Here is an 11,153-nt window from a genome sequence, read left to right on the forward strand (position 1 = left end):
AATGCAGTGTGTGTGTGAACGTGTGCAAAATGTCTAATAATTTCCAGAATTACTGAAGAAAACAAGAAGGCGTTTTATTTTTATAACTATTATAATATTTAATTCAGTGAGAAGTATCAGAACATCTACTACGTGTTTTCAGTGTATATTAACCTACGCATATAGCTTTACATATAGGGCTAATTTTCAAGCACATGTTTAAGGTTGACTTTAAAAATCGCTGTCTTGCTGTTTGCATTGTATGGTTATGCATACGCACATTTTTCCCCATTTACTATCCAGCCTAAACCTACAAACTGCTTATTTTAATTATTAATTTCCAGGAGGAGCTGTTCAACATAAGGAACGATAAGCTTGGTGGGAAAAGGAATGTTAAAGTCATCTCCACAGCACAGGAGGCACATTACATGTTTATTGAATGTAACTCCAGCTCCATTGGTTGATGCCTTCATCCAAGGTGACTTGCAGTATTATTCAACCATGTTACATAAACTTCATCTCACAAAGTAGCAATCCATACATTTACAAACCTTTCACATAGATCACATTCCACAAACCGTGATAAAAATGTGTGTTTTCGGTTTAATTGTAGATCCCTGAATGTCCCCAGTGTCAAAAGAAGAGCCTAATAATAAAGGCACCAACAGCATACACCCCAATAGTTGTATGTATGGTTTTCATAATTCATTTTGAGATATGTCCATTTATCAAAGTGTTAACTTTTGTGGTATAGACTTTCAGTGGTTATGATTTGACTATACCATTTCAATTATATATAGATATATATTCTCCAAAGAGAATCCTGACAGACCAGGGAAGAGAATTCAACAATGAGGTATTTATATATGTATAACTATTCATATAGTCATTATTATTATTATTATTTTGAAGGTGGTGAATTGTGTGTGAATTGTTGAATGTTTTAGTTTGTTTTGTAAAAACCAGTGCATTTAAAATATACATGACTAATGAAATGTATTCAGTTTCTTAAAATTCCACATTTTGGTGTTTCTAAGAAATGTACAGGTCAAACCTACAAAGCTACAATTGTCAAACAATTGTAGTTGACAGACAGTTGTTTTAACCAAATTGTCTTATTTTACATTTGTATTTATTTTATGCAATATTTATTTTGTAGAGCCTTCATGAGAAAGAAAGGTGTGGTAATGTCAAGATGGTCCTGTTTGACTGTTCCTCATCCAAAACCGAGGGACTGTGTATCATGTGGAGTGTACGTTTGCAAGGTTAAAAAAAAAAAAAAAAACATTTTCAGGGTCACCATGAAAGCAAAAAAAAAAAAAGTATTTCTGATGATTTTATTTTGTAGAACATTAAACAATATTAATTCTGTAAATCAATATTGTTTGGTAGCCTCGACTCTCACCAGGACAAATGGATAAAGGACATTAATGAATGACTTCACGGGGCGGAGCTATGCCACCTGATAGTGTTTATTGACAGAGTTAGTAAACATATACACATGGAGAGAGGGACTCCGCCTCTTCAAGGCCCAACATTTACTTGAAAACCAATGCCTTGATACAATGGACCGGCTTGAATTGATAAACAAAGGGTCGGAGGATGAAATGGCCTTGCGTTGTGCAATGTATTTCAACATGGAAGTGAAGGGACACAGAGGAGAGTTGATCTTAGAAAGCTGAATACATTGTCCTTGCCGCAGTTGATCTGTTTTTGAAATGCGAAGAAATAAGATGAAATGAGAATCTGGGATGAGCTTGAGGTCACTGCAGCGGATACCTGGGGTAGGAAAGCTGGCAATAGAAGGAACTGTATATTCAGAACATCTCAAAAACCCCCAAAAAATGCAGATAGACATATGACTTCCATAGTTAAATCATCAAATGGAGAAAAACAGCCGTGGCGGAGAATTGAAATCAATTTACTGAGAATGTCTATAGAAATAGGCAGGCGAGCAGAAGAAGGAGCAGGAGAGCACTTGGAAATTCCTCGTAAAAGGATTTAGTTGAAAATCGAAGGAGCCGGAGAGCACTTGGAAATTCCTCGTAAAAAGATTTAGTTGAATATCAGCTGATTGAACTGTGGCGTTGCTGCTGGATATTGCAGAGCTGAGGGCAGCAAAGTGTGGAATTTGGAAATCTGTAAACGGGAAAGAGCATCAGCTGCATTATTAAAAATGCCCGGTAGGTGGTGAGCTTGTATTAGGAAGTTATTAGAGACTGAAATCCATACTAGCCGCCGCAGCAATTGCATTATAAGAGCGGAGGAGGAACGTCCTTTATTTATAATATGCACTGTAGTTGAATTATCATAGTAAAATAGTATTGATTTCTTAGACCAGAGATGACCCCATAGCTGGGCAGCTGCTACTATTGGGTATATCTCTAGCAGAGCTGTGGATTTTAGATGTGGAGATATGTTCTCGATTTCCTCAGGCCATGTACAGCAAAACCATTGATTATTAAATAGACCTCCGAATCCCAGAGATGAGGCATCAGTAAATAAAGCCATATCGTGAGGAGCTGAAATATAATCATCATAAAACATAGAGAGACCGTTCCAGTGCTGATAAGCGCAGACCACATTTTAATGTCTTTCCTAGCTTCTGAAGAGATATTTAAATAGGAGTCCAGATTTTTTGCTGTTGATGCCAGTGCTAGCAGCCGAGATATAAACGTCCTCCCCTGTGGAATGATACGTATTGCAAAGTTAAAGTAACCCAGCAATGAAAGCAGTGCCCGTTTTTTAATTGTTTTACTGATCTGAAAATCCTGAATGAGCAAACGAATATGGTTAAGTTTAGGCAGGCTGGCTTCAAACTTTTCTGTATCTAGAATGATTCCAAGGAATTCCAAAGAATGAAGGGGACCGATTGATTTCTCTTCTGAAAGTGGAACGCCAACTTCAGAAAATAAGCTTTTAAGATTGGAAATCGCTTCTGCTGGTGCATCTGAAGGAGGAGAAATTACTAATAAATCGTCCAGCAAGTGGAGCAAGAATGGGACATGATAGACATTAAGAAGAATCCAGCATAATGCTTCCGACAGGGTATCAAATATCTTCGGGCTGCTGCGGCAGCCGAAAGTCAATTGAGTGGCAAAATAAAACTTCCCTTCCCAGCATATACCAAACAGGTGACGGAGAGAAGGATGGATTGGCATTACTTTAAATGCATCTGATATATCTGCTTTTGCTAACCAGGAACCACGACCTGCTAATTTAATTGAATGTATTGCGTCTGCAATAGTGATGTAATGCAGGGAAAATTGATCTTGGGGAATTAATGAGTTAATGCTGCTGGTGCTTGACCCCCGTGGTGCTGATAAATCAATAATGAGACGCTTTTTTCCTGACATTTTCCTTGTGGCAATGCCAATAGGATTAATTCTATATACTGGAAAAGGAGGAGCTAAAAATGGACCGGCTATAAATTCTTTTTTAATTTCTTTTTCGATGAGAGACTGCACTGATTGTGGATCTTGAGTCGCTGAATAAAGATTTTTGCTTTGGAACGAGGAAGAAGGAATTTGAGTAAGACCGGTTGAAAAAACATTTTTTAATCCGTCGATCAGGTAATTAATTAAGTTACTGTCGGGATGATTCTGTAATTTACTTGATAATGCCAGGATGTTTATAGGAGTAAAGACGGTGAGCATCGGGGAAAGTCACTTGCATTTTAAAGGGCAGATTGTATTAGAGTGAGCGTCACCGCAATTGCTGCACATGTGGATAAAATTGCATTGCCAATTCGAACAGAAGCCAGTATTGAAATTGTTGCAGATTTGTCTTCCTCCTGAAAATCTAATACTGCGCCCGTATTTGTCTTTCCTTGTAGATTGATCGAGGGGAGCTTAAGAATGTATAGGATTAGGTACTGAAGATCTGTATGAATTAGCGGCGAAACTGGGTGCTTTAGAAGTTGATGCAATTGCAGCTTTAGGGCAGAGGGATGTTGAGTGAGCTGTTGAAGCGCAGACCCCACATGCGTTTGCCCTTAGACCACCAAAAATTCTATTAAATAGATCTGGATCAGGTTTTGCCCAATTGATGATGTGATTATCTGCTGCCAATATCACTGCTGCTTTTGCAGAGAATGCTTTATGATACTCATAAAACATAGTCCCCCCCGTAACTGACAGACAGCTCCACGATGTAATATTCGTAAGATTCCAATTCAGCTCTCCGGTTAGGATATACCGAGCATAACACATCTCTGAATATGGAGAAAGCAAGGACAAACTCCCCTAATGTAAGATTTTTAAGCAGTCTGGGATCTCTGGATTTTAGAGTTACCGCCAATTCTCCACAATCGACTACTCTATGGTCCAAGAATTCCGAAGTCGTCATTAATAGTGAAACAAGATTAATGTCCTTACCTTCGAGAATGATACGTCTGATTTGTGGAGATATAGTGTGACGTCTAGCTGCCGTTGGAGAGGAGGATCCGTATGTACATGCGGTAGCAATGTTGTAAATTGGAGAATCGGCTTCACTGGCTGAAATTAGGGCTGGACCGGAAGAAGCTGTAGGCGGCGCTGCAGTATTTGATGCTGAAATTAATGACTGTGCTGTAGATTGTTTTCCCTGTTCCATAACAGACACCCTTTTTTCTAGATCCGACAGTTGAGAACTGACCGAAGATAGAGTATCGGAAAAAGGCTGCATAAATGATTTTATCTCGTTTAATATTTGCGAATGTTGGATTTCAATGGCTGGCTGCTGGTTAGCGGTGCTAGTTGTGGGGGTGGTTAGATCCGGAATAGACTGCCTGCTGTCTGTTTTAGGACGCTGAATGGCTGGGCGCGACTATGTTTTTTCGGAGGAAAGACTGGTTCTGCTGAGACTGAATTGCAATGGAGAATGAAAAGAGACTCTCTATCATTCCCTGCTGGAATCGCATTACCGTTTTTAAGGAGGGTTTTTATCAATTTATTCATGGGCCAGTCCTTCCAAAACAATCGATCCGGAGGGGCGTCCTGAGGCCGAAGATGCTTGGATCGCCGCAGATTCGATGTTTGGGTGGCAGGAACGGTAGGCAACATTTGAACTGGAACCTTGTCGGGAGCCTGATCAGGAGCCTGATCAGATGTAACTGAAATACCAGAAGGGGAGAAAAAACGGAGACTGGATGGACCCTGGATTGAAGCTGAAGGAGAATGATCTGTTAATGACAGAAAATCCTGGGAATCCTCTGAATCCGATGACAACTGCTGTAAGTACTCCATTATTGAGGTACGCAAAAGTAGATGGGTCTTGAAATCGCTTAGGTTGAAGCCAACAACGAAAAAACACAAGACAGCGAGGTAGAGGTGACTAATGTTTAAATAAGGTAGATTTAATTGATGACAGCAGATGATAGGTTGTTGGTGCCTAGCTCCGCCCCATGAACCCCACATATAGGTTAACATTTAATATTGCTAGGTAGAATAACAATCTATTTTAATGTTATTATGAACAAATATTTACATTGTGTGTTCGTCTTAGTTGGTGCTTATCTTGGCGAGAGCCGAGTTCAAATCAGCATGAAGTTTTAACATCTTCTCTTGTGAAATGGAAATCATAATCATTTACAAGTCTTTTATTGCTATCTATAGATTTTTTTATTTTTTTATTAACTTTTGATTAACTTTTCTATTGTAAATTACTTCCATATGTTTCCAATAATAATTATTTTGTATTAATAATGGTTATAACATTTACAGTTGTCCCATCCTGGGTGTGGTCTCGCCTTGTGCCCTCTGTTTGCCAGGTTAGGCTCCACCTCCAGGATTGAGCAGTTTTCAATAATGAATTAATTAAACATTGCCATTTAAACTTTTTCCAAGTATGTCTTAATTTTTCAAGTTTGCAGAATATCTCTTAAACGGAGAAGGGATTGTTTTCGACAACAGCACTGATGCCATTAATAACTTTCAAAGGGATATAGCTAAGAGTTTAATTAATGAGTCTGGTAAATGTATGGGTTGAGAAAATATATTTGTTTTATAATAGATTATTATAATAAAATATTGTAAGCACTCATAGGCCAACATTTGCCTGGTTTGTGTCAATTGAAACAACAAGGCATTTGTATTGAATCCTTCTTCAACAAATGGTTTGAGTAACAATATTGCTGAATGCTGTTTTTGTAAGCCAGAAATGTATTTTCTCTACTCAGTTCAGAGTTCCAGTTCAGATGTTCAGATTTGGTTTTAAAAGATTGGATTGGTTCCTTGTTCTGCAGGGGTTCCTTCTTTGGAAAAAAAGGATATTGATTTTATGGGATGTATGTTCTCCTGAGTGTCTGTAAAATAATTACATCCAGTCAAGAGAAATTAATTTGAAATTCATTACATTTTCATTTTTGGTAAACTTGTCTTTTTCTCCCAAAGTAAAAATAAAAAAATATAACTAAACTTCCCATTATTAAGTTATTTCTGGAGTTAGGCACCATCAGGTTGGTGTTAAATTGTTTGAAAAGAAGCTTTTAATTGAACACTTAAATTCAAAAACCCTCTCTGTTTTAGGTTTAATGTTATATCACAGCTAAATAAAATGCAATCTAATCTAGATTGTGTGCATTTCAGAGAGTTTAACTGATCTGTGCCGCATTTGTGGAGAGGAAACATTGATGAAAGTTTCCCATGAAAAGAAGGAGGACTGGGTAAATTTGACTTTGTTGTGTGTGTCTGTGTCTGTGTGTGTGTGTATATAGACAGGTAGTCATATCCACATATGTTCAAGCACAGTTTAAAAGCCAATTAAGCTTAATTAGCTTATCAGTAATAACTAATGTAATTACTTATTGTCAGTAATAAGTCATGTAATTGTACCTGAATCTCATGATTTCCATTACACGAGAGTAGATGTTAAAACTTCATGCTGATTTGAACTCGGCTCTCGCCAAGATAAGCACCAACTAAGACGTAGCTTTACAGTAAACTAATGTGATCCATATGTGTCTCCATCCATTTACGTTTCCTTCCATATGATGATGTAGATATCCTTCTGTCTGGTGTTAATGGCTGAAGTGTAATGCTGGCTCCAGGGATCAGCTTATTTTGCCTCCCTGGCGCATCAGCACACACAACGGCTGTGATGTACCTGAATCTCATATTCAGTAATTTAATTGTACATAAGTCTCATAGAAATACCACACGCCGTTACCTTGCCCTCCCTGTTTTTTTTTAAATATATATTTTTATTAATTTCAAAATTATAATGAAGTTGATTTCCATGCTTGATAATTACTTTACAATCAATGCTTAATTTTAATTGCAATCCATTATATTTTCTTTGACAGATTGCTTGTGGTGGCTGCAGCCTCTGGTTCCATTTGGATTGCATTAATCCACAGCATCAACCAAAAGATGTGGACCATTCCTTTTTTTCTTGCTGCAAGTGTATACAATAATGAGGCTTCCAAGCCACAATGTTGTACACTCGTGGATCTTCACAGACTGGCACATGCCAGATCTATTTTTCCATACTTGGCCCCCTGTATTGCTGCTTGCAGCTATAGTCTTATTATTACTATTCTTCCGCCAACTTCAAACTAGTTTTACATTACTTTGTTATTTATATTTAGTTTATTAATGTTGTTTCTATTTGTTTATTTTTAGCCCAGATAAGTTGAAATATTATTGTTTTTTTTCTTTTCCTTTGCTGTTGGCTGTAAAAATAAGGGACTGTTCAAATAAAACTTTGATTTGTAACATTATGTTCTAGTGTAGACAGCTTTTATTTTAGATTTTGTTAATGCTAACAGCGGTCTTTATAATATGTTGGTGCCTAAGCAAACTGCAGAAACACTGTACAGAGATCACATCCCATTAAACTGGTGTTTTGATTACATTGTGAGGGGATACAGAATTCTATGTCTTCTCAATAGCTATGGGATACTGTACCCCTACCCATGTAGAATATTGGGGGACCCCAGTGTTTAATACAATTGAACATGTACTTCACAGGACAGACTGTACACAAAACATGACTCCCGACTGCAACGCAGACTTTTTAGGAGTAATGTGAACGCAGCCAAAGATTTATTTGCAGTCTACACTGAGGGATAAAGAGAGCTTTAACCAAACAGAAGAGTAAAAAAAAAGACACGCTGCCCAGTATTTGTGTTGTTTTACTTCTGTTTGCTTATTAAATATTATTTCTGGGCAGCGATACCTCATTGATTAGTTTACATTTCCGATACAGAATTTCACGATATATAGAATTGCTAAAAAATAAATATAATGTGACACTTTTGTGCCTCAAACTAAACAAAACAATAAGTCTGAGTACATCACGGTAGCCAAGTCAAACAACAATCCTGTCTACATCACAGTTTTATTGGGAGAAAATAGTGTGGCGCATAAACACAGATATACTTGACTTTACAATTCAGCCGTCTTTTGAAAAAAAGAAAAAACTGCATCTGCGCAGGTGTGAAATTACAGGGGATACTGAATTCCATGGGGTACCAAAATCAGCGTCTCGCCGTTTGAAGTTTTCTGCCCCAGAAGATTCTGATGCTGGTACACCCCGGACTGAAATACATTGTTATTTTTAATTTGCTTAGCAGACTTACAGTGGTTGCAAAATATCAGAATACAGTTAAGTACTTGTACACATGATAGGTGGCCCTGATCTCTATAACCAGACAGCTATTTAAAGATACAGATTTAAAGAGAGAGTGTACATTTACAGCTCGCCACAACTCTATCTTTGGTTAGGTGAGTTTAGATACAAAGGTACAGACGTGCTCAAATTTGTTGGTACCCTTACAGCTCATTGAAATAATGCTTCATTCCTCCTGAAAAGTGATGAAATTAAAAGCTATTTTAACATGTATACTTGCATGCCTTTGGTATGTCATAGAATAAAGCAAAGAAGCTGTGAAAAGAGATGAATTATTGCTTATTCTACAAAGATATTCTAAAATGGCCTGGACACATTTGTTGGTACCCCTTAGAAAAGATAATAAATAATTGGATTATAGTGATATTTCAAACTAATTAGTTTCTTTAATTAGTATCACACATGTCTCCAATCTTGTAATCAGTCATTCAGCCTATTTAAATTGAGAAAAGTAGTCACTGTGCTGTTTGGTATCATTGTGTGCACCACACTGAACATGGACCAGAGAAAGCAAAGGAGAGAGTTGTCTGAGGAGATCAGAAAGAAAATAATAGACAAGCATGGTAAAGGTAAAGGCTACAAGACCATCTCCAAGCAGCTTGATGTTCCTGTGACAACAGTTGCAAATATTATTAAGAAGTTTAAGGTCCATGGAACTGTAGCCAACCTCCCTGGCCGCAGCCGCAAGAGGAAAATCGACCCCAGATTGAACAGAAGGATAGTGCGAATGGTAGAAAAAGAACCAAGGATAACTGCTAAAGAGATACAAGCTGAACTCCAAGGTGAAGGTACGTCAGTTTCTGATCGCACCATCCGTCGCTTTTTGAGCGAAAGTGGGCTCCATGGAAGAAGACCCAGGAGGACTCCACTTTTGACAGAAAAACATAAAAAAGCCAGACTGGAATTTGCTAAAATGCATATTGACAAGCCACAATCCTTCTGGGAGAATGTCCTTTGGACAGATGAGTCAAAACTGGAGCTTTTTGGCAAGTCGCATCAGCTCTATGTTCACAGACGAAAAAATGAAGCTTTCAAAGAAAAGAACACCATACCTACAGTGAAACATGGAGGAGGCTCGGTTATGTTTTGGGGCTGCTTTGCTGCGCCTGGCACAGGGTGCCTTGAATCTGTGCAGGGAACAATGAAATCTAAAGACTATCAAGGCATTCTGGAGCGAAACGTACTGCCCAGTGTCAGAAAGCTCTGTCTCAGTCGCAGGTCATGGGTCCTCCAACAGGATAATGACCCAAAACACACTAAAAGCACCCAAGAATGGATAAGAACAAAACACTGGACTATTCTGAAGTGGCCTTCTATGAGTCCTGATCTGAATCCTATCGAACATCTACGGAAAGAGCTGAAACTTGCAGTCTGGAGAAGGCACCCATCAAACCTGAGACAGCTGGAGCAGTTTGCTCAGGAAAAGTGGGCCAAACTACCTGTTAACAGGTGCAGAAGTCTCATTGAGAGCTACAGAAAACGTTTGATTGCAGTGATTGCCTCTAAATGTTGTACAACAAAATATTAGGTTAGCGGTCCCATCATTTTTGTCCATGCCATTTTCATTTGTTTTATTATTTACAATATTATGTTGAATAAAAAATCAAAAGCAAAGTCTGATTTCTATTAAATATGGAATAAACAATGGTGGATGCCAATTACTTTTGTCAGTTTCAAGTTATTTCAGAGAAAATTGTGCATTCTTCGTTTTTTGTGGAGGGGTACCAACAAATTTGAGCACGTCTGTAATTGGAAAGGGGCTCAGGAGACTGAGAAATAAAGAATATATAATATATCCTGTTTAAACACCAGACAGAAAGCAAAGTGACATTTATTTTATTGACTATTTCATGCGATCTGGCTGGCTGTTGTACAACGTAATTCGGGCTGCTTTTCTGTAACATGCTAATCAGACACTAGTTTAGATTCAAGGTCCCTAAATCTTGATTAGTGATGTTTTCTGTGTATGGTAGTAGTAGTTGTGAAGATCATGTTTCATCAACACGGTCACTGAAGAAGCTTATGTCTTCATATGTGCAAGATTGTCCTGTCAGTAAGCATTATGACCATGATTTTCAAAAGGGGCAAAATAAAAATGAGGTCACAAAAGCATTTTAAAGTTTGATTTATGTAACAACATCACTTTTTAAGAGAAGTACTCACACACAAGTCATAAAAAAATATTCACAAAACAGAGAGAGAGAGCTACAAAACTATTTACAGGCCAAACATAGGAAAAAAAGTTAAATGAATACATGACTAAATAAATAAATGAAATAAAATAAATGCATAGAGCATGCATACAAACTGGCCTGTAAGAGAAAAAACTCATTTGTTCCAAGTTGAGGCACAGCACCCTTACAGCAGCAGTAGTTCCCAGTCCTATTCCTATTCATCAATGGGCACACGCCCCTGCAGGTCTAAATACCAGGGTGGACACACGCGTGTACACGTTCCTTCTCATGACCACACTCAGCCCTCAAAGAAAAAAGAAAACAAAACTTAACTTTTGTGTGTTGCAACGATTCCTCTGCGCATATATTTAGTGTGTGAGAGTGAGAGCA

General features: G+C 37.9%; 1 long non-coding RNA gene across 1 annotated transcript; it reads left to right on the forward strand.

Moving 5' to 3' along the window:
• The first annotated feature begins 320 nt into the window (after positions 1-320).
• Positions 321-835, forward strand: LOC131705061 (uncharacterized). The gene is made up of 3 exons (XR_009310151.1): positions 321-457; positions 593-664; positions 780-835. It is a non-coding gene; the product is annotated as an uncharacterized LOC131705061 (long non-coding RNA).
• The last annotated feature ends 10,318 nt before the right edge of the window (positions 836-11,153 follow it).

Source organism: Acipenser ruthenus, chromosome 34 (genome assembly GCF_902713425.1).
Source record: "Acipenser ruthenus chromosome 34, fAciRut3.2 maternal haplotype, whole genome shotgun sequence".
NCBI lineage: Eukaryota > Metazoa > Chordata > Actinopteri > Acipenseriformes > Acipenseridae > Acipenser > Acipenser ruthenus.